Source organism: Lissotriton vulgaris, chromosome 5, assembly GCF_964263255.1.
Source record: "Lissotriton vulgaris chromosome 5, aLisVul1.2, whole genome shotgun sequence".
Lineage (NCBI taxonomy): Eukaryota > Metazoa > Chordata > Amphibia > Caudata > Salamandridae > Lissotriton > Lissotriton vulgaris.
The window spans coordinates 974,921,480-974,946,601 of record NC_141693.1 but is presented as its reverse complement, the minus strand read 5'-3'; positions in this window follow the sequence as shown (position 1 = coordinate 974,946,601).

Here is a 25,122-nt window from a genome sequence, read left to right as displayed (position 1 = left end):
GAAGTCGTGGTCACTATTCTAGTAATCCTATTTGAAAAAAGATTCATACACAATGTTTTACCGCCTGGCTACAAAGTGAATATCACTAAGCATTTGGTCACAAAGTGTCACATACCTCATATATGTAGCCTGATTGTGTTGAGAGTAACTTTCCCGCACCTTGGCGGATAACGTTCAATGAAGCTGGGGCCTATCAAAGTAAAAAACTCCTTAGAGTCTCCAAACACCGAGGACGCTTAAAGCGAGAGTGTTCTGCATTAAATCGCCATGTAACAATTTTAGAAAATTGGCGTACCTGTTCTATGAATGAGCAGGCTGATCCTCTTCCCTCGAGCTTCCCGTAGGCCCTGTCGGGGCCGTTTCACTAAAAGACTTTCATTCTCGCGCACTGCATGATAACAAATACATGCGCTCTATTAGTGCCACTTCTTTAATTACCATGACCATGAAAAGTAATATGAAAAACGGGCGCGATGCATACCTCAATGCGCGTACTGGCCGTATCCAGTATCAAACACCCTCTGACTCGCCTGGTTTACTGCGGGGTTACATAAAAAGCCCGGAGTATGTTGCAATACCTTGTGGGAAGTGTAGTTTGAATCGTGGTGGGACCTACCGCTCTATTTGGACAAATCATACTTATACGCCATTAAAGTTTAAAGTTCCTAATTAACAGGAGCCAGACGTCAACTATGTAGCGCAACCACTGAATAATGTTTCCAGTGTATGGATTGTTACTATCCACAAATTTTGTTTCATATTGTGCCATGTAGAGCACTGCCATTTCTGGGGCATAAGGACACCCCATGGCAGTGCCCTTGACTTGCATATAGAACTGATCATTAAATGAAAAATAGTTCTTTTTAGAGCTATTTCTGCATGTCTCAAAATGAAGGACGTGTGGACCCTATGTGGTCTTTCTCTCTTTTAAAGATACAACTCAATCACCTCAAGGGCTTCCTCTTGGGGGATCTGTGTATAAAGGGACGTTACGTCCATGGTCACCATTATCTGTGTAGAAGGATCAAATGTTTTCCCTTCGACTTTTGTCAGAAAATCTGTAGTATCTTTGAGATATGACCTAACATCTTTCAGGAAGGGCTTGAGAAAAAAGTCCACGTATTTCGATATTGGCTCAAGGCATGAATCACAACCCGATACTATGGGTCGCCCCGGTGGTTCGACTAAGCTCTTGTGAATCTTGGGTAAAAGATATAATACCGGAATTCTAGGAAATCTCTTGTTTAGGAAATCAAATTCCTTCGTACCCAAGAACCCTTCTTCTTAACCTAGCTCCAACGCTTCAACGATCAATCCCTGAATCTGTTGTGTCGGATCTTCCGTTAACGCTCGGTACCATGTGTCGTTACTCACTTGCTTCATGCCTTCAGCTACATACTTCTCTCTAGGCCAAATTACCACCACTCCCCCTTTGTCGGCCTGTTTTATAACTAAGGAAGAATCCTCTTTCAGGCTTTGTATTGCCTTGCGTTGACATTGGCATATATTTTGAGGAACGTATTTCTTGGTCTTTTCCATTTTATTGATTGATGATAAAAGGACTTGCTCAAATGCCTGTATCTGTTTTGGAATGTTGTGATGAGGGACAAATTTGGATTTATTCCTGAGTCCCGTTGTCTCATTATTTGTAATCGCTGGCTGGTTGAAAAAAAGGCTTTTAGCCTCAATTTCCTGCAAAATTCCAAGGTATTTTTAGTTTTGTAAAATCAGTTTGTGTACATGGGACAAATTTAAGACCAAGATTGAATACAGATTCTTCGTGGTCCGTAAGGACACGTTCTGACAAAATGACGACCACACTAGGTTTCTCTATGATTTGTAAAACCGATTTCGTGTCCTCATTTTCCCGGGCGGCTTGTATCTGGTTTTTGGTTGTTGGCCCCTTTCTAAAAAAGACACTTGTTTCCTGGAATTATTACCTCTTGAATCTGAGTCAGATGACCCAGACGATGAAGTTTCTGAGTAGGTAGTAAAGTGATTTTGTGACCTCACTTGGTAATCGTACAGCGCCCTACGTGAGTCTGCCAAGGTGTAGTAATCCTCTTTCAGGAAGGGGTATACCTGTTCTATCTTAAATGCCTTAGTATCTCTATCTTATTTTGTACTTTTGTTATTAATGGTGATAGCTTTAAAGACCTGTATGTCTTTTTCAATTTTGTCTAGAAGGGATGATTTTTTTTTTTGAAAACCTTTATTATGTAAAAAAGGAGACAGTTACAGACCTACAACCACGGAGGCTGGCCAGTCAAACACAACAACATCAACATCAAAATACACAGCTCTTCAGCCGACAACCCGGGGGTCCGGCAGCGATAGTTCGTGATCATGTAGAAGCAGGTGGTATAACTAGGATCAGTGAAAGGTTTCACATTTTATCTTTTATATAAAGAAAATCACAAACAAAACACAAAAAAGATCGAGGCGTTACTGTGGAAAAACTGGCTGTCCCTCATGGCAGTGGGAGGCAGGTGAAAGACGTGTTACAGTATAAGACAGGAGAAATATCGGGGAGGGTGGGGGGGGACCGGGAGCAAAATCATACAGTGTAGTCAACGAAAACTAAGTACAGGGAACGCACGGTCAAGGGAGAAGGAGTGGATCCGGAAGGTCGGTGAATGGGGGGGTGCAAATCTCTCCACGGTATGCGTTCCATTGACCCCAGATCCTGCCCCATTTCTTGGGTCTGCCGCGGGAAACATATACTGTTTTCTCTCTGAACATGGACCAGTCCATATTTTCTTTCCACGTTAGGAGCGTCGGCAACCTTGGGGAACCCCATAACTGGGCTATGTCCCATTTAGCAACCATATTACCCAATGTAACCCATTGAGTTTGAGCAACAGTACAGTCATTTGGTTCCCAGACATTCAACAGACAACGTCTGGCCTCAGGCAACAACACTACCCCAGTCACTTCACCCATAACCGCATGCACTCGGCTCCAAAACGTCCCCGCCTCCGGACATTCCCAGAGGATATGCAAAAAGGTAGCCAGCATACCACATCCACGCCTACACTATCCATCCACAGAAAAACCCATATGTATCAGTCATGGACCCGTGACATACACCCGATGCAGTATTTTGAGTTGCACCAATCTAAGACATGCCGGAATCGTAACCTCCTTAGGGGAAGATATCGCCGCCTGCCAGTCTTCATCGTCCAGTTCTAACCCGTCACTGGTCCAAGCATTTCGCAGTTGGAGATGGAGATCCGAACGATCGTTGATCAGTTTCTTCTAAATGAGAGATATAGTGCTGTCAGGGACGTATCCATCAAGCACTCTATCCTCAAGGGGGGAGGACTCCGGGATAGAAGTATCAGCCGGGAAAACCGAGTTAATCGCATGGCTGATTTGGAGGTACCGGTAATATTCCCTGTCGCTCAGTTTATATTCCCGCTGGAGCGCCTCAAAGGTCTTGACTTTGCCCTTGTCCCAGAGGTCGCCCACCCTGCTGATGCCGATGAGGTCCCATCTGTCAAAACCCTTAGACGACCACAGGCCACCTAGCGCTTCCGCAGCGTATAATGGGGTCGATTTCGTCAATTTATCCGTCCATCCCGTGGCGGCGGTAGCGCTGCCCCAAACTCGCACCGCCACTGCAGTAGAGCCTGTGAGATGCTTCCGGTCGGCTCTAGAATAGAGCGCTCGATTGTAATCCCCCCCGGGGAGTTGCCATCTGTCCATCTCAAACGCGGGGTTCGGGACAGGGCCATACATAGCGTGGTTCACAGCACTCAACTGGGAAGCCCAGTAGTAGCGCTTGATGTCGGGCAATGCGATACCTCCATCGTACCATGGCAAGGTCAATTTCGCCAGTGCGATACGTGGTTGCCCACCCCAAACCAACCGCCTCTGCAAGCCCTCGATCTCTCGGAAATAGCTGGCAGGTACCAAATCAAGTGTGTTTTGAATGGCATACAAGAAGCGGAGGAGAGACATCATTTTGAACAGGGCCGCCCTTCCCAAGGGGGAGAGTGGCAAGCCGCACCACGCCGCAACAGCCGACCGAAGCCGGGAGAGCGGAGGCAACAAATTCCGCTCATAGCGGGCCTTGGGGTCCCCAAGTATTTAAAGCCATCCCTAGAAACCGGTATCGGACAGTTGCGGGTAAGAAGAGGCTCATCGTCAGTAAGTGGATAAAAACAGGACTTGGCCCAGTTAATGACCAGACCGGAATTCCTCCCAAAGGAGTGTAACACATCAAACAGGACGCCCAACGACTTACGAGGAGAGGTAAGATACAACAATATATCATCGGCATAGAGTGATATCCGGTCCTCGAAGTCAGGCGACCATCGGATGCCCTTAAGCGATGGTTCCCACCGCAACCATGCAGCCAGGGGCTCAAGGGCAAGCGCAAAGAGGAGCAGCGACAAGGGGCACCCCTGTCTTGTTCCCCGTCCGAGGGTGAAGGGCTCCGAAGCCCTACCATTAACCACCACCTGTGCCAGCCGCTGCTCATACAAAAACCTAATCCACCCAATGAATTTAGGGCCGAACCCAAACTTAGCAAGAGCAGCCCACAAATATGGCCACTCAACCGTGTCGAAGGCCATCGAGGCATCAAGAGAAACCAAAATGGCCGGCTCTCGGAGAGACCCCGCCGTTGCTAAAGCGCCATGGAGGCGACGTAAATTGAGCGCGGTATTTCGGTGGGGTATAAATCCAGATTGGTCCGGGTGGATCAAGTCTGCAATCACCGTAACCAGCCGATTTGCAAGAAGTTTAGCGAGAATTTTGGGCTCAACTTTCAAAAGCGAAATCGGTCGATACGATGAGTAATGATCACGGGGCTTACCATCTTTATGGATGACCACAATGGATGCCAATCTCTGATCTCGAGGAAGAAAGCCGAGATCTCGCGATGACAGGAACATCCGACGAAGATACGGCGCCATTTTGTCGGGGCATAGTTTATACAGTTCCACCGGTACACCATTTGGACCCGAGGCCTTCCCGGAACGAAGGGAATGGATAGCGAGCGCTACTTCATCGGTGGAGAAATCCGCCTCCATAAGCTCCTTATCCGAGTCCGACAGGCTAGGGAGGGCGATAACTCGAAGCAAAAGATACAAATCTTCTTCTGGCCTATCAGAGACCGGCGCATAAACCGCCTGAAAATGATGGGCAAATGTTTGTACTATATCAATCGGGTCCACGACACGCACACCATCAATACGCTCAACAACAGGCACCACTCGGTTCAATCAATCCTTTTTGTCCAGCCATGTTATCAACTTTCCCACCTTATCACCAACATCATACAGACGTCCCTGTTGCTCACGGTGCATTGCGTTGGCCGCATCAGTGACCAGCGCCTTATAATCAGATTGTTTCAGGGCCAGAGAATGCATCACATCCGGAGTGACTCCGGACTCCATTTGCCCCTCCAAGTCAGTGATCTCATTTTCCAGATCCACCACCGCGGCATTCTTACGCCGTCTTTCGCTGGCAATGAGGGACAAGACTTGACCACGAATCACTGGTTTATAGGCCTCCCACAATGTAACCGGGGAGGATACCGATCCCTCATTCTCAGCGAAATAATAGTCCATACATTTCACTACCTCTGACCTGATCTTAGGGTTACGTAAGGGGCCAGGGGTTGATCGGAGCGATACGGCCCTCGGTACCCAATTGCATGTCGATTGTAAGCCAAAGCGGAGAGTGATCAGAGATCCCCCTGGCCAAGTGTCTAACCTCCCGCACAGAGACCATCTGCTCTCTCGGCACAAGAATATAATCTAACCTCGATAGACTCCCATGTGCACCTGAGTAGAAAGTATATTGGAGCTGACCAGGGTGTAGCTGCCTCCAACAGTCAACTAGCCCGAACGTATCCAGGAGCTTTCCGAGCCAGAGCTGTGCCGCAGGCAGAGCCCTGGGGGGGCTATGATCCTCATCCCCACTAACTACAGAATTAAAATCGCCGCCCACCACCAGTATGCCTTCAGGAAGCCCAAGGATCACATCATCCAAATCAGCAAAAGTGGTAGACTGTAGGCCAGGGGGACATACACAGACAAGACGGAAACCGTTTTCCCTTCCCACCGACCCGTAATAGCCGCATAGCGGCCCCTATCGTCCAATACTACGTCATCTATCTCCAAGGGGAGGGAAGTTTGTACCATGACCCCCACTCCTCTCGAACCAGATGTGAACCCTGAGTGTGCCACCATACGATTGCCACGTCTGTTTAGTGCGCAGCATGCATTTCCAACCAAGTGCGTCTCCTGGAGCAAAATCACATCTGGGGTACAACGTTTCAAATATTGCAATACAATACCCCGCTTTATTCTATCTCCAAGACCATTAACGTTCCAACTCAGCACCCTAAGCTCCCCCCCCCCATCCCGGCACTGAGCACCCAGCCCCCCTCGCCCGGGAAGAAGCACACAGAACAAACAACAGGATAGAGAGCAGCCTCGAACAAAACAAAAAGGAAAAGACCCCCCCACCACCCCCATAGAACCCTGAAACCCCCCCCCCACCCTGCACCCCTGCATTAGACCAGAAAGCCACCCCAACTTGCAGTGTGCCTGTCGCCCCATTAAACTAACCTACAAGAAGAGAGAGAAAGCCCCCAGAGGAGGAAGAGGAGGCCCGATTCCCCCCACCCCCGGGTATCCACATCGTCAAGCAAGTCTATTAAAAAGCCACTGCTAGTAGTCCAAAGTAACCAGTTCGCCGCTGCAGACTCACTACTCCTGTTCAGCCAGGCCTCCCTCGGCACCTCTCGAGCTCTCGACGCTCGTATGATTTGATGGCAATGTGTCCAACCAGTCACTGGCCACATCGGGGCGATCGAAGAAAAACGCCCGCTCCTCATATTCGATCCTCAGTCGGGCAGGAAAAAGCATGGCATATTTCAGGCCCATATCTCTAGCCGTCCCTTCACCCCGGTGAAACCCATGCGTTGTTTCTGCACCGCCTGGGTGAAGTCTGGATAGAAACTGATCAAGGCATTGTCAAATTTGGTGGGACCCGTGGTTCGTGAAGCCTGCAGGATAGCGTCCCGGTCCCGGAAATTAAAAATCCTGGCGATAATAGGTCTTGGCGTGGCCCCCAGTTTGGGCTTCCTGCCGGGGACTCTTTGTGCTCGCTCCACTGTAAAAAGGTTGCTGAGGCTCTTAGGTGCAAGATGTTTAAGGACCAGGTCCTCCACCAGAAGGTCCGTGGGGACGTCCGCGGAGTTCTCCGGGACCCCACGATGCGGACGTTGTTGCGCCTGGCCCGGCTCTCAAAATCCTCCAGCCGGCGGGCAAACTGGTCGTTAGAGGTATGGAGGGCGCAAACCTCAGCCTGAAGGTCCGAGACATCAGTGGTCAAGCTCGCAGTTTTTATGTCCAGAGACTTGACCTGTTCATTCGTCTTACCCAGGTCCGCCCTAATGAGGTTAACCTTGATCGCCACCGTGTCGATCTTTGCAGCGAGAGTTTCATACTGTTGGCCCATATCCATCCGAACACTAGTAATGGCACCCATGATGTCCTTTAGTGTCGGCTCCTCCGATAAAGGAGCACCATCTCCAGTCCCTTCAAGAGCCTTGGTCGCTCCACATAGGGATCCTTTCGGGCGAGTGTAGCGCTCAATGGTCTGAGTTTGAATAAGACTCCCACGATGCGTGCCCTTGGTGTTCCGCTTCTCGGCATCCGCCTTGCCCGCCATAGTGGGCTTTGAACTCCCACGGAGTCGTTGCGATCTGGTCAGAATGATCCCGCACTCGATGGACCTCAAGGGCAAGAGGGCGAAGAACCAGAGCAAACTTAGGATCCGTAGCTGGGACGAGAAGTAAAATGGGGCAGCTGTAGATCGTCGTCAACAATGGCCCAAAGCGAAATCGAAAGTACCACAGGGGCTGTGGGCGTGCCCAACTGGCCGTTGTTGTTGAGTTGCCACCTGGGTACCTCGGGAACTCAAGTCCGGGGATGGTCTACGATGTAGGCCGCAAACTTCAGGATGCAGCAAGTCCGGTTGTCGGCGCCCGATTTAAATTCCGAAAAAGTCCCCAGAATCAGCAGGGCATAGTCGACAAGTACCCGTCGTTCAAATCAGGATTTGTGGCAGGATAGATGCGGGAGGCGAAGAGGGTCTTAGGAGCCCTGTGCTCACGCATCCATCTTGGATCCGCGCGAAGCTCCTCCCCCTCTAGAAGGGATTTTGCGTCTGTGACCGCCGGGTTATTTACAATGGCTTTTGTCAATTCTTCAATTTCCTCCACCTCTTTGAGGCACGTCGTTGTGCAGTTTCTATAGTATGGACCATAAGGTCGCGACTACATTTTGTGTTTATAAAGCTGAACCCTTTCTTGTATTCTTCGTCTTCCACAAAAATAGCAGGTGTATTTTTTACCTGGAGACCCCAAGAAATAGTTCCTCCCTTTAGGTGTCTAAGAAGAAAATGCCTGTGAAGCTCTGTCCTCACGTGTTTCTTACAAAGTCTGATTAGTTTCTCTGATTCATTCTGTTGCTTCGCAGTAGTACTTAACGTAATCGAAGCAAAAGGTGACGAGGCTATAAGAGATTGAATATGGCTTTCACTGAAGGAAAGTGTATCCTTTTCTGCCATACTATTTGAAGGACAGATTGTCCTTCAACACAAGCAGGATCGAATTTCTGTGTCCCTAGAACTCTCGGGGATGGTATTGCAACATACTCCGGGCTTTTTATGTAACCCAAGATGGCCGCCGCAGTAAACCAGGCGAGTCAGAGGGTGTTTGATATTGGATACGGCCAGTACGCGCATTGAGGTATGCATCGCGCCCGTTTTTAATATTACTTTTCATGGGTCATGGTAATTAAAGAAGTGGCACTAATAGATTGCATGTATTTGTTATCATGCAGTGTGCGAGAAGGAAAGTCTTTTAGTGAAACGGCCCCGACAGGGCCTACGGGAAGCTCGAGGGAAGAGGAGCAGCCTGCTCATTCATAGAACAGGTACGCCAATTTTCTAAAATTGTTACATGGCGATTTAATGCAGAACACTGTCGCTTTAAGCGTCCTCAGTGTTTGGAGACTCTAATGAGTTTTTTACTTTTATAGGCCCCAGCTTCATTGAACGTTATCCGCCAAGGTGCGGGAAAGTTACTCTCAACACAAATCAGGCTACATATATGAGGTATGTGACACTTTGTGACCAAATGCTTAGTGAAATTCACTTTGTAGCCAGGCGGTAAAACATTGTGTATGAATCTTTTTTCAAATAGGATTACTAGAATAGTGACCACGACTTCATCCTCCCCCTCCAGTGGCGCTGATAGGTGCACACGGAGGTATGTAAATTTAAGACATGAGATTTTGAACGCCATGAAACGTTGTGTCTTGGTCTGTACTCTGATATGGTTTGCGCTTCACTTTTAGAAACAAAGGTGCAATACAGAGACCCAGTAAATAGCGCTCCCGCAGTAAGACACATGAAAATATCCCCCGCCTGATCAGAAAGATACAGGTACATTTTGATGATTCAACAAATAATGAATGGCAGACATGAGGCGTACAGGTTGTCAATAAAACTTTATTGTTTTCTTGCGTCCTATACAGAAAAATAACAAAGCCCTGATGAGGGTTTGAGAACTGGTTACTCGAACCTGAAACGCGTCGGCACATCTACGAGAGCTAAATATTACATCAAGTGTCACAGAAAAATAGGCATATGTTTTGTTGCTCTTGTCATGTGATGTTGCTTTGTATTATTGTTTTTGAATAAGATTTGATTTGGAAACAGTGAAAAAAATGGAAAGTTTAATGTTTATTGTTATTTTGATGTATTTTGCTTTGTTTGTAATTTTCGTAATGTTTGTTTTGTCTAATATGTAATGATTATGTATGTGTAAATAAGTGATTTATGTGGTCTGTACATTTGTATTCTTCTTTTGCCAAAAAAGAAAATCTCAAAAAAAGTGTTGCTAAAAAAAATACAAGTTATAGATATAAATAAAAGTACCTGACCAGATTTAATGAATTTCTTCATTTGGTCTATATAATAATTGCATCATAAACAAAGATAGTGTGAGCATCTGTGGTTTTTGTTCTAGTTATAATGGTCCAGCCCACCCTCAGTCCCGATAATAGGACCTAACTCCACGGGTCAGACTCCCCCCTTTCCTCTCAGACCCCACACCTACCACCTGCGGAGTCCCCCAGGGCTCCTCCCTCAGCCCGACGCTCTTCAACGTCTACATGGCTCCACTTGCCCCCATCGTCAGAACCTACGGACTCAACATCGTGTCATACGCAGACGACACCCAGCTCATCCTCTCCCTATCCAACGAGCCCAACACCGCCAGAGGCAACTTTTGAGAAGGCATGGAAGCCACCGCCAAATGGATGAAAAACAGCTGCCTACAACTAAACACCAACAAAACAGAAGTACTCATCATGGGCCCAAACCCCGATGCCTGGAGCGACACCTGGTGGCCCACCGCCCTCGGAAACCCGCCAACACCCACACACCACGCACGCAACCTGGGAATCATCCTGGACTCCGAGCTCAAAATGGACCGCCAGAGCAACTTTGTCTCATCTTCCTGCTTCCACACCCTCCGCCTCCTTCGTAAGACCTTGTTATGGCTGTCTTTTTGCTAGCTCTTTGGAGAAGGAGAATGATGGAGAGTGACTCCAGCCTATCACCCCCATAGCATAGGGATTAGGCCGATAGACAGGGACCCTGTCTTACATATATAAGGGCATTTTCGTATTATTTTCCTTAGAGTAAGGCTTATGAATTTAAGTTAGGGGATAGATATATAAGTCATGATTCGCTCATTTGCTAACATGCTGGGCTGTTTTTCATGGAGCTATGCATATTATGGGCTCCGTAGGCCTTAAACGAGACAGACTCCATTTTGCTTTCTGCCCGGTAGCTCGAGAAGGCTTTCTAGGTGAAGTGTAATGTTTTAGTTTCAAGCTGTTGTTCGCTTGGAGAGAACCGGTTCAGGCTGACCCTTATCGAAGGAATGTATTTTTCTCCACTCCGAAGACACAACTTCAGGCCGGCCGGCTGGGAAAGTGTCCTTGGTACGGGGAGGTACAAGAATTTGGTGGGCGGCAGGTTACTGGCCGTGAATTTCCATGAAGGAACGGGCTTTGATATTAGCGAAGGTGTTAGTCAGTTTGAGAGTTAGTCCGTAGGCGGCATCTAGCCGTTAGCATCTCTGCCATTATTCATTTTCATGGTGGACAAGTCGCCATCTTTGAAGTCGGAGAAAGATTTAAGACCGAAACTCTCTGAGAAAGACTGAACGAGAAGTGGCGCGGAGCGCACTGATACAGAGAGAGAGAGAGACGGTAGCTAATAACCAGCAAGGTTCCGGTGTCCTGAGGGGAAGCAGACGAGGTTGAGCCTAGCGGTGCAGACGTGTACTTGTGACGGCTGAGGGTGACTGCAAGGCGAGCCAGGATACAGAGACGAGAAGGGAACCTAGATGACTGCCGAGTCCAGACTTCCCACTAACAAGGTGATACCTGCCTAACTTATTTAGGATGTGCACTCTAATCTTTACCTTTTTCTTGCAAAAGTTATGCCGCATAGTAATGTGATTTGTATCTATTGTTAATAAATACCCTAATTCATATAGAATTATCGTGTACCTGGTGCTTATGTTCAATCTTGGTAAACTGCACTTCTAGTCAAGGGCTGTTTGGGTGAACGGATGAGAAATCCCGATCAGGTAAATGGTGATTGAATAAAGAGGGAGTGAGTGGACCTTCGATGTCAAGAGCAGGGAGTACACTATACAATCTGGAACCCTATTCAAAGTTATTATTGCAGTTTTATTCCGAGTAGACCACTGAGATATTATCCCAATAATGGTTCATAGGAATGTGGTCGTCGTTGATATGCGGCGTTAGTGAAAACACTGGGTGGGAGACCAGTGCAAATACCCACTGGATTGTGGCTTGAGTAAATGAGAGCACTAGGAGGTCGAACTAGTGTGTAGTTTCGCAGGATTGCGAACAGTTTGGAAAAGGGAGCATTGGGTTCTGCAGGCCCATGTGTAGACACACCGGATTGTGTGTCAGATCTGCTTTAGGGTAGAACGGTCTGGGTCGGGGTGGCCGCGAGACCAGCTGATGTGAATAAGATATTGTAGAAAATCCGTACATACATATATTGTCATTCCCCATCCTTAGGTGCGACCTGTATATTTATCTGTATATCTACTCATTGTGAATACGATCTGAGGAGGGAAGGTGAGTACGTTTTGGCTGGGTCGCAGGGGCCCCTGGGGGCTGATCCCATCTAAACAGAAAATCCAGCCATTACATCTGGCGTCACGAACTGTTTACGAAGCCTGTGTGCATTGTGTTGTTTTAATATCGTTGGTTTGCGCTCGGCTTATACGTATAAAATTTTGTTTATAATTGTGTATATAATTTTTTGCGTGTTATTATGTTTGCGAAAAAATCATCGTCGGTTTTCAAATTACCGATTCAGATTCCCGGCTGGGAGTCTACGCCTTACGAGGCCTTGGCCCGTGAGTGGGCTGATTCTACTGGTTTGAGTGAAAATTGGTCTTCATGCTTGGAGCAGGCGGAGCCTGCCGATGTGGTGTCGTGCCTACAGAAAGCGCCGGTAGTGAAGGGTGATGACCTTCCTATTTTAGGACGCAGAGGGTGGATTGTTCTTAATGCATACAGAATATTGCATGAGAGGTTTGTTCAATTACAGAAACAGTTTAAAGATTCGGAAGGACAGTGTGTTGAGTTACAAAATGCGCATACTTTGTTGCGTTGTCAAAATAAATTGCTTGCCGACAAACTTGAAACATATCAGACCATTGCCGAAAGAGCTGCGGTCCGTATTGCACGATATAAATATAAACATTGTCGTGGACGTGTGTCTTCCCGCAAAGTGCGTATGATTGTAGAAAAAGCTGGAATGGATTGGAACCCCGATGAGTGGGACGGTAATATCTGGGATTCTCATACTTCTGACTCCTCAGCAGAGGAGGGTGACAAGCGCGAGTCTTCTCGCTCCGGACGTGATTGTAAATCTGCTACATGCATTGATTCAACTCCCGATTGTGACCGTGCTCGTTCTTCCCGTGTGGATGACGTAGCTTGCCCTGATTGTGCTGTTAAATCTAAGATGCGGGCTTCCTCGGAAGCTCTTCCCGCAGTTTCGGCTCACCCGATTTTTCGACGAAAATTACAACAGGCCCCTGGTAATCCGGGTGGTATAGCTCTTGATTGTATTGAAGATTTTACTCAGCAGGAGGTTAGCGACATTCTGCAACGATTTAGACAACGGCCTGGTGAGGCCTTGCTTACCTGGATGGTGCGTCTTTATGAGCTTGGCGCTGCCGGTATTATGCTCGATGCTGTTGATTGCTTACGATTTTGCTCTTTGAGTTCTGATTCTACGATTCAGGATCATTTTCGGAATTATAATGGTGCTGGTCAAATTTCTTTGCTCCAGCTTGCGTCTGATGGCTGTAATCATAAATATCCAACTGAATCTGATTGGCCTACTGATGAAAAACCGTGGTACACTCTGCGCGATGCGTCGCAACGTTTAAAGGAGGAAGTCATGAAAACGTGCATCTTCCTTAGTACTGCTGACAAGTTATTGGATGGTCTTTTAACATCTTCTGTGCGTAATCGCATTATCCGTTCTTCTCCTGTTGCTTACAATCAGGTCATGATGACATTATTGATTAACCAAACTGGCAATCCTTTGTCTGTTGTGCTTGAGTCTGTTCGTCAGCTTGGTGAGCTGGGTGAATGGTTTAAACCTGAAAGACAATCTCGACCTGAGGGTCGTACTGGTGGGGACTATAAGTTCTCTAGACGTGACATGTTTCTTGCTCTCATTGCTGATGGTGTCAAAAGGGAAGACATTGATGGCGAGCCTAATAATCGCTTATGGGACATGTTTCGTAAGCGTGGTTTGGATCGAAAGGAGGGTGCCCGTCGTGTGCGTAAGAATGAGTATGATCGTGGTTCGGATGACAGTGGTGATGAGAGACGACGTGTGAATTCTGATCGCCGTGATGATCGGCGCTATGAACGTGATGGATCCCCTCGTCGTAATGATGGGAGGGGAGAGAGGATGATCGTGAAAGGGGAAGAGATGATCGTGTTTCTAGCAGACGGCGAGATGCAAGGAGTTATTCCCCTGACGTAAGAAAAAGGGAGGATCGTAACAGACTCCCTGACCGTAACTCACAACTTTTTGAACCTGACACTAATCCGTTTCGTACTGGAGACGGATATGAACAAGACATTCTAATACCAAAGAAAACCGAGAACATTTACCCTGATTTGTCCTGGTTGACAGAACGCAGGAAAAATGACTAGGAAATAGGTCAAGCTCCGGTACGCAAGTGGGCCCACAGAGATTACAGACCCTATGTAGATATTGAGATTTTTTGGAAACATCGTAATATCCAAAGGGCCCGAGCGTTGGTTGATACTGGGGCGGAGGCCACTTTAATTCATGGTAAGTCGAGAAAATTTAATGGACAGTCTTTTACAATTACCGGTCTGGGTGGTAAAGAGACACCCGCGGTTCAAACTGCACTCGAAATTAAAATTGGTAGAATTCCTCGTAGAGAATACTCTGTGTTGGTTGTGCCACTTTTGGAATACATTATTGGAATTGACATTTTGAAAGGTATGACTTTGCATTTGGATGATGGATACTATCAATTTGGTACACGACCCGTACGGGTTGGTCGTTTACGCATGCCACCTATTAAGATCCCTTTAGCAACGAAAGTGATTTCTCAAAAACAATATCGCATTCCAGGTGGTCATGAAGAAATTACCGCTACGATTCAGGATTTGGTTGACGCGGGAGTCATTACTCCGGTCACATCTGCTTGGAATAATCCCGTGTGGCCCGTGCGCAAAAGCGACAACTCTTGGCGCATGACTGTTGATTATCGAGAATTGAACAAAAATACACCTAAATTGACTGTGGCAGTGCCTGACATTGTCACACTGATTCAGAGAATTCAAAAGCATCCAGGTACGTGGTATGCTTCCATTGATATTGCTAATGCGTTCTTTTCAATTCCGATTGCCCCCGAATGTCAGGAACAATTCAGTTTCACATGGAATGGACGTCAAATGACGTTCCGGAGTCTTCCTCAAGGCTATGTACATAGTCCTACGATCTGTCACCGGCTGGTGGCGGAACATTTGTCTGAAGTGCCCACAAATCCACAAGTTCAGATTTGTCATTATATTGACGACATTTTGATTCAAGGTGAAACGCAAGACCAGGTACAGTCTCATTTAGACCAGATCATTGATTGTTTGCGAGCGAAAGGCTGGGAAATTAATCCTGACAAATTACAAACCCCATCCCAAGCTGTAAAATTTCTAGGAATTAATTGGCATGAGGGTCACAGAGAGGTGATTCCACAGGTTAAACGAAAAATACTTGATTTTGCTGTTCCCAGGAACAGGAAAGAAGCGCAATGCTTTATTGGATTGTTTGGATTTTGGCGTCAGCATATTCCCCATTTGAGTCAGATTTTGGCTCCATTGTATCGAGTCACTCGTAAAAAGAATGCGTTTGAATGGGGTGAACCTCAACAGACTGCTTTTAATTTGGCTAAAGAAGCTATTCAGTATGCTTTCGACTTGTGGCCCGTGAGTGATGGTGATGTGGATTTGAATGTGTCCGTGGAAGGCCTGTATGCCAATTGGAGTTTGTGGCAAAAGCAGGGCAGACAAAAAGTGCCATTAGGTTTTTGGACCAAAAAGTTACCAGAGGCTGGTGAACGTTACTCACCTTTAAAAAACAGTTGCTTGCTTGTTATTGGGCTTTGGTGGATACCGAGCAATTGACCTTAGGCCATGCTGTGATTTTGAGGCCTGAAATTCCCATTATGCAGTGGGTTTTGAGTTCACCGAAGTCCCATCGAATTGGACATGCTCAGGAGGCCAGTGTGATTAAATGGAAATGGTACATTCAGGACAGGGCACGTGTGGGTCCGAAAGGAGTGGCGGTTTTACATGAGCGAGTGGCGCAGGCGCCCTCCAATGAGGCTGAAAGTGAGTGTTCGGTTCCTGTAGTGCAGGAGTCTCCCGTGAAGTGGGGTAAATCATTTGATGATCTGTCCGCGGAGGATAGAAAACATGTGTGGTTTACGGATGGTTCGGCGAAGTTCATTGGTGACAAAAGACATTGGAAAGCTGTCTCTTTTAATCCGATTACAAAGAAATTGTTAAGCACAACTGGAGATGGTAAGAGTAGTCAATATGCTGAACTCTATGCGGTTTACCAAGTTTTGAAACAGGAGTTACCTGGTACATGTCATATTTTCACTGATTCCTGGTCCACTGCAAATGGACTAGCGGTATGGTTACCAACATGGCATTCTCATAATTGGGAATTGCACTCCAAGGAGTTGTGGGGTAGAGAGTTGTGGCAAGAAATTTGGGAATTGCTCCCGCAGAGTACTGTAACAATCTTTCACGTGGATGCTCATACTCCAATTGACTCCCTTGACAAATTTTTTCATAATATTGCAGATGAACAGTCTAAAATTTCTGAGGCAGTGGTTGACATGCAGGATTCTGATTTGGCGGGATTGGCGAAGTGGGCCCATCAGAAAGCAGGACATTTTGGAGAGAAAGCCACTAGCAGGTGGGCTGCCGATAGAGGAATTCATATTCCCTTTTCTTTAATTAAAGATGTCATTCTACATTGTCCCATTTGCCAGCATTCTAGGAAAAAAGAGGTGTCTCAAATTGTTCGAGGTCACTTACATCGAGGTAAATTGCCCGCCCAAATTTGGCAGATTGATTATATTGGTCCGCTCCCTATGAGCAGAAATTGTCAATACATTTGCACAGTGGTTGATACTTATAGTGGCCTTTTGGTCGCTTTCCCTTGCAAGAACGCTACCCAAGTGAATACAATTAAAACCCTGGAGCTCATTATTTTGTATTATGGTGTCCCATTCCAGATTCAATCAGACAATGCATCCCACTTTCGTGGAAGATTGGTGCAGGAATTCTGTACGGAAAATAATATTGATTGGGTGTTTCATATTCCATATTATCCACAAGCTTCAGGACTGATTGAGAGAATGAATGGCTTGTTGAAAGAACAGTTGCGCAAGTTGACTGATGACCGTTACAGCCAGTGGAGAGATGTCCTACTTCAAGCTTTGTTAATTTTGAATAATCGTCCTTTGTTACATGCTGAATCTCCTTTGATGCGTTTGTTTCCTCCACATGTTGATGCAAAACCTAATTCTATATCACACACTGTCACGTATTGGGAAATTACCCCCGGTGCTTTGGCTCCATGTAGAGCGACCCCAGGTTCCGCAGGCCTCGATCTGCATGCGTTAAATGATGCACAATTTCCAGGAAAAGATCGAATCATTGTTGAAACTGGCATTGGTGTCTCTATACCTGCCGGTAGTTTTGGATTAATTGCCCCTAGATCTGGCCTGGCCCTGAAAGGTGTACAAGTACTCGGAGGAGTGATTGACAGTGATTATCAGGGAGAGATTAAGGTTCTCCTGCTTAATAGCAGTGAGATGGATTTGTTCATCAAAAAGTCTGACCGTGTTGCTCAGTTACTGATTATGCCTGTCTTCAGTGGTGAGATCAAAAAAGGCTCTGCTCCAACGTTGCTAACTGTGCGAGGACAAAAAGGCTTCGGATCGTCTGATCTTCCTGGAGCTAAAATATGGGTGCAATCGCCTAAAAATCCTCCTGAACAGGCTGATATTATTGCGACCGGTCATGACAACACCGTTTTGGTGATGAAGCCAGGGAAAGATGGCTGGGAAGCTGTCCCAGCTGATAAATGTTACTTACGAGAATGATTAAGGCCTGTATTTGTATTCTTTCAGATCATTCTTTGGATTGCTGCTGCAGGATGTGTCGGCGTTGGACTCCTTTTGGCTTGCTACGCCGGGAGAGGAGAGGATCCACCGACGCCGGTTGATGTGATAATTAGAGCCACGCGGTCTGCGTGGCAAACATCGTCAAATTTCTGGATCACACTCGCAAAGCGGGTGACGAACTCTCCGCATTTTTGCCTTACCCCCATGAAGAGCGTTACTGACATTTTAGCGACCTGTTTGGTAGCTGTCCCTGCATCCACTGAGACTCTTCACCATATTTTCAATGTATCTAATGCCCGACCTAATGTAATTTTGGGTGATTTTGCGGCGCACGAATTTTGTCCCTCATGTACTCTTATTCCAGATCTTGATGTCCCTATTAATTCCAGAATTACTACTTTTAATATTACCCCTGGAGATCTTTGCTTTATCATGACCTGCAACCCTAAAGCTATTACCGAGTGCTTGCGGCTGAAGCTCCAAGCAGCTACTACTTTTTCATCTCATCAACGCCTGTTATGTTCAAAGAGACTTCCTAATTCATGTCTTTCAGTTTCGAATAATATGACTTGTAAACGTTTAGTAGTAGCCACTAGCCATTATCGTTCAATGCTATTGCCAGCTGGATGGCTCTTTTCTTGTGGGAATTCATCTTGGCCCTATATTCCTGCGAATATTTCTGGTGGCCCATGTGCCATCACTAGGTTAAGTTTGCTAATGTTTTCCTCACATCCTTCTTCACATTCCCGTATTGTACGTGATTCAATGTCATTACATGAAGACTGTGATTCCTCTGTTCATCTTTTTTCCAAATCAGAATATCTTGGTTTAGCTTTTTCTATTATTGGAGTGCCAGCATTGGCCGTTTATAATGCCAAAACAATCGGCAAAATGGCCTGCTGGATGGTCAAGTCCATTAACCAAACCTCTACTGTTTTATCTGATTTATTATTAGACTCCCAAGGTGAACGTAGAGCTATTTTACAGAATCGTGCCGCTATCGATTACTTATTGTTGAAACATGGACACGAATGTTCTGATTTTGAAGGTCTATGCTGTTTTAATTTGTCTGACCATTCTAAAGCTATCCAGTCCCACATTAACAAACTCCACGACTTGACTGCAGAAATTAGAGAACATATAGATCAGGGTTTCTTTGACTGGCTTTTTAATTGGCTCCCTGACATGCATTTCATACGACAAATTTTAGGGGGGGTTATTGTTGCTATCTGTATCCTAATAGCTATTTGTTGCTTTATTCAGTGTATCCCTTCCCTGCTACAATTTTTTAGACTTACTAAGGGTCGTAGATCAGTTAATTTTGTTTCATATTATTCGTCTACTGACGTTAGTTCCATTTAGTTACTGGTTAATAGACTGGAGTCAAGGGGTGTAATGTTATGGCTGTCTTTTTGCTAGCTCTTTGGAGAAGGAGAATGATGGAGAGTGACTCCAGCCTATCACCCCCATAGCATAGGGATTAGGCCGATAGACAGGGACCCTGTCTTACATATATAAGGGCATTTTCGTATTATTTTCCTTAGAGTAAGGCTTATGAATTTAAGTTAGGGGATAGATATATAAGTATTAGTCATGATTCGCTCATTTGCTAACATGCTGGGCTGTTTTTCATGGAGCTATGCATATTATGGGCTCCGTAGGCCTTAAACGAGACAGACTCCATTTTGCTTTCTGCCCGGTAGCTCGAGAAGGCTTTCTAGGTGAAGTGTAATGTTTTAGTTTCAAGCTGTTGTTCGCTTGGAGAGAACCGGTTCAGGCTGACCCTTATCGAAGGAATGTATTTTTCTCCACTCCGAAGACACAACTTCAGGCCGGCCGGCTGGGAAAGTGTCCTTGGTACGGGGAGGTACAAGAATTTGGTGGGCGGCAGGTTACTGGCCGTGAATTTCCATGAAGGAACGGGCTTTGATATTAGCGAAGGTGTTAGTCAGTTTGAGAGTTAGTCCGTAGGCGGCATCTAGCCGTTAGCATCTCTGCCATTATTCATTTTCATGGTGGACAAGTCGCCATCTTTGAAGTCGGAGAAAGATTTAAGACCGAAACTCTCTGAGAAAGACTGAACGAGAAGTGGCGCGGAGCGCACTGATACAGAGAGAGAGAGAGACGGTAGCTAATAACCAGCAAGGTTCCGGTGTCCTGAGGGGAAGCAGACGAGGTTGAGCCTAGCGGTGCAGACGTGTACTTGTGACGGCTGAGGGTGACTGCAAGGCGAGCCAGGATACAGAGACGAGAAGGGAACCTAGATGACTGCCGAGTCCAGACTTCCCACTAACAAGGTGATACCTGCCTAACTTATTTAGGATGTGCACTCTAATCTTTACCTTTTTCTTGCAAAAGTTATGCCGCATAGTAATGTGATTTGTATCTATTGTTAATAAATACCCTAATTCATATAGAAATATCGTGTACCTGGTGCTTATGTTCAATCTTGGTAAACTGCACTTCTAGTCAAGGGCTGTTTGGGTGAACGGATGAGAAATCCCGATCAGGTAAATGGTGATTGAATAAAGAGGGAGTGAGTGGACCTTCGATGTCAAGAGCAGGGAGTACACTATACAATCTGGAACCCTATTCAAAGTTATTATTGCAGTTTTATTCCGAGTAGACCACTGAGATATTATCCCAATAATGGTTCATAGGAATGTGGTCGTCGTTGATATGCGGCGTTAGTGAAAACACTGGGTGGGAGACCAGTGCAAATACCCACTGGATTGTGGCTTGAGTAAATGAGAGCACTAGGAGGTCGAACTAGTGTGTAGTTTCGCAGGATTGCGAACAGTTTGGAAAAGGGAGCATTGGGTTCTGCAGGCCCATGTGTAGACACACCGGATTGTGTGTCAGATCTGCCCTAGGGTAGAACGGTCTGGGTCGGGGTGGCCGCGAGACCAGCTGATGTGAATAAGATATTGTAGAAAATCCGTACATACATATATTGTCATTCCCCATCCTTAGGTGCGACCTGTATATTTATCTGTATATCTACTCATTGTGAATACGATCTGAGGAGGGAAGGTGAGTACGTTTTGGCTGGGTCGCAGGGGCCCCTGGGGGCTGATCCCATCTAAACAGAAAATCCATCCATTACAGACCTTCAAATGGATCCCCCTCGAACACCGAAAGACAGTCACTCACGCCCTGGTCACCAGCAGACTTGACTACGGCAACACACTCTACGCCAGAATAAACAAAAACCTCATCCGCAAGCTACAGAACATCCAGAACGCCGCCGTAAGACTGGTCCTCAACCTGCCAAAACACTACCTCATCTCCCAGCACCTGCGCACACTCCACTGGCTCCCCGTCGAGGCGAGAATCACCTTTAAGATGCTCACCCATGCACACAAGGCCCTCCACGGCACCGGACCAGCATACCTGAACACCCGTCTCAAATTCCACGCACCCCAAAGGAACCTACGATCAGCCCAGCTCTCCTACGCTGAGGTCCCCCGCACCAGAAAGACCAGATCGGGAGGCCGCTCCTTCTCCTTCAAAGCATGGAACGCACTTCCGCTCCACCTCAGACAGACAACATCGCTCCCCATCTTCGCAAGAAACCTCAAAACCTGGCTCTTCGACAGACCCCCTCCTTGATGGAATGGAACCTGCACCCCCTCCCACCCCTAGCGCCTTGAGACCCTTACGGGTGAGTAGTTGCGCTTTAACAACTCCTGATTGATTGATTGATCCTTTGTGTAAAAAGCAGGCTAACAGCAGCATTTGTGTCCTTTGATAGCCACATAAGAAAAACTGTAGGCAAATGCTTTGGGGTGATGAAAACTCTGAACCGCACCCTTGACCTGTTACCCATCAATTCCAGGCGTACCATGACGCAAGCACTGATAACGTCCCGTATTGATTACGGAAACGTGCTGCTCATGGGGACATCTGAGGAAAATATTAAAAAGCTACAGGTTTTACAGAATTCGGCAGCTCGCCTGGTCTTAAGGCTTCCCCGCAGAGCACCATCACACCCATCTCTCGCAGCCCTTCACTGGCTACCTATCAGGAAGAGGATTGATTTTAAAGCTATGCTATGGTGCCATAAAATAATTCATCACAGAGCACCGGCTTATATGTCGGATTTGGCATCTGTTTATGAACCTAGCAGGTCGCTTAGATCTAAAGGAATGGGTCTGCTCAGAACTACCTGCCCCAAAAAAGCTAGAATGGGAGGCAGATCATTCCGGACTTTAGCTGCTAGGAAATGGAACCTTCTTCCTTCGGATATCAGGATGGAGAATAATGAAATCCTGTTTAGGAAGAAGTTGAAAACCTGCCTCTTTACTCTGTGATTGGTTTCCTCTACACTATTTCACACTCTCTCCACAGCGCGGGGACACGCCGGGAGGCGTCACCAGGCGCTCTACAAACTCCTTTAAATTAAAATTAAATTTGGATTACACGCCCTGGCACACTTAGTGCACTAGACTAGGGTCTGACAAGTAAACCAAAATAGCCAAACATGGAATCACTAATCCATACATCAATTTACAATAGGGAGCACTTGCACTGTGGCACTGAATAGCAGTGGCACAGTGCCCAGAACATCTAACACTGGCAAAAATACATGAGGCAACAGCAAATATGTAAGGGAGACCCACGCTAATGGTGCCAGGACTAACAGTTGTTTTTGTAAGTTAGGCTTCGTGAATGTCTGCACATGAGAAAAAGGTTTGTTTTCAACATCTCTACACTTACACCGTGTCCCAAGTCTGCACAGTGAGTGCTGAAGCCGTCAAGGTTATCATAACATGGTAGCTGTTGTTCGAAATGATCGGCTAATGTTTTTAGACATAACAATTGGCAGCTGTGAGCCAACTGAAATTCTGGCGCCCATATTATGGCACAGTTGCCATGAGTTCACACACTTGGAAGATTTTCCGTTTCCAGGGATGCAGAGAGCTTTTGCTGATCCTGTTGTGATTTACTCTTGTTGAGTGGAGAGGTAATGGGGACCCCCAAAGAAGCCTAAGAGACCTTTTTTAGTTGATAAACAAAGTTCCTATATAGGGAGGGTGATATAACTAGGCGCTATAAGACCTGTTTTCACCTTCATTGTAATATGATTTCTCCTTTTGTATTTTATGGAATTGTAACAATCCTGACCATATTATTTCTAATCATATGCCTGCTTATGTTGGCTAAAATACTGCACATGACAGCACGTTGTTAAAATAAATATTTTAACCTTACCCGTGTCTCTTATTTACTCCTGTTGTGGACTGGTATGACAGTATATTGAAAGAGTGTTCTCACTTCCCACCATTCCTGAGTTTGTCCTAAGTCGCAAGTTCTAGGTTGTCTAATCATTGGTTACTTTGCTGTAGGACGAAGAGCTAATGTGACACTGATGCTAGCTGGTTAGGGTTTTTCTACGTACTGAGGCGAGTTTCTGGCCCACCACAATTCACTGATGTCCTGGGTCTCTGTGCACAGTTCTGTGTATGAGCAGGATCCTTGCAACAGAACTGTATTGTTGCCTATGGAGTATTCCCAAGCCCCAATTACAGTCTGAAAAAGAATGCAATATATATCACAGCCAATATATTCCAACACTGTAGAGATCACAATTTAATGTGTTGGAAGAAATAGCATCCAATTGGATTATTGCACAACAAATGGAGCATTATATAATAATTGTTCTTGATGACAGTACAAGAATCCACATGTCCTCTTATTTACCAATAATTTTCCACCAGTACATTTCAGCAACTCCACAGTGGTAGGCACAGATGTGGAAGATTCCATCTACACAAATTGTTTTCTGCAAGAAAGATATGAGGTAAACGAATTTAGAATTGTGTCAATGATTCTCATGCATAAACAGAGATTATCTACTAAAAGCTGGTTGCCATAGACTACAGACAGATGACACAATAAAAAGTCAAACAGATCACTATTATCAGTTATTGATAGAATATCATCTAAAACCTTATGTGCAGACTCCATATTACAGCATGGCTGAAATCCAGATTGGTAACGTTTAAAGAGTCGTGAAGATCAAGGTGTTCTTGGGACTGGTTAGCAGCTGCACTTTTAAAACAAAAATGTAAAGAAAGTTTAGGCATGTGATTGGGATGTAAGTGTATGGCTCATCAGGGTCAAGCTTCACTTTTTGAGCTGGGGCAGAATTCTCAGTCTTCTGTGATGATGGAATATAACTCTGAGAAGTGAGCTCTTGATGATGTTTAAGATAGGTGTAAGTGCCTATGAAATGATGGATCATCGTTACTGTTTGCTTTAAAAGAGTACAGGATGGGAGACAAGGATTGTGCGATCAATTGTTGGCTTGGACTTGCATCTTTCCTACTGAACCACATCAAGCTCGGTTAGAAATATTTGTTAATGATCCTCCAGTTCCTTGATGTTTCTTGGTGCAAATCTCTTGGGCTGGGCTGAGTGGCTTGAGATAAAACATCATGGCCCACATGCATCAATCTCGGCTTTTGCGACTTCTAAATTGCGATAAAAAGCGAATCGCAATTTAGAATTCGCAAAAGCCTATGCATGATTATTTTTTAAATATTTATGCAATTCGGTAGAAATCGCAATTTCTACCGAATCGCATAAAAAATGCGATTTTGAAATTGCGAAATCGCAATTCCCATTCATTCCTATGGGCCAAAAGGCCCATAGGAATGAATGGGAATTGCGAATTCGCAATTTCAAAATCGCAAATCCTGATTGCATTTCAAGGGTGGTGAAGGGGGTTCAAATGAACCCCCCCTGCACCCCTGAAATGTATTTTTCGCATCATGTTGCACACACACATGTCCTAAGGACATGTGTGTCCGTAACATGAATGCTTTTAAAATGCGTTAAAAGTGTTAATTACACTTTTTGCAAATTTACCGAGTAGTTCAACTACTCGGTAAATTTGTCCCTCTAAATGCGAATTCGCAATTTCAAAAGTATTCATGCATTGCTTTTAGGAAATCGCAAATTTGCGATTTCCTAAAAGCAATCGCATTTTTGGAAATCGCAAAAATGTTGCGATTTCAAAAAATGCTTGATGCATTCCAAAAAGCATTTTTGGAATTGCAAACGGCCGATTTTAAGGAATCGCACCGTTTGCGACTCCAAAAATGCTTGATGCATGTGGGCCCATGAGTGGCATTTGACAAAGTAGCAATATTATCTTTTCTTTGTGATTGATGACCTGTGCTTTGTGTATTTAAAATACTTCAGAATGATTGCTGTTCCGTGATCTTTCGTTTTTGTGTGGATGGGTGTAACTGCACATGAGCAAACCCCATGCC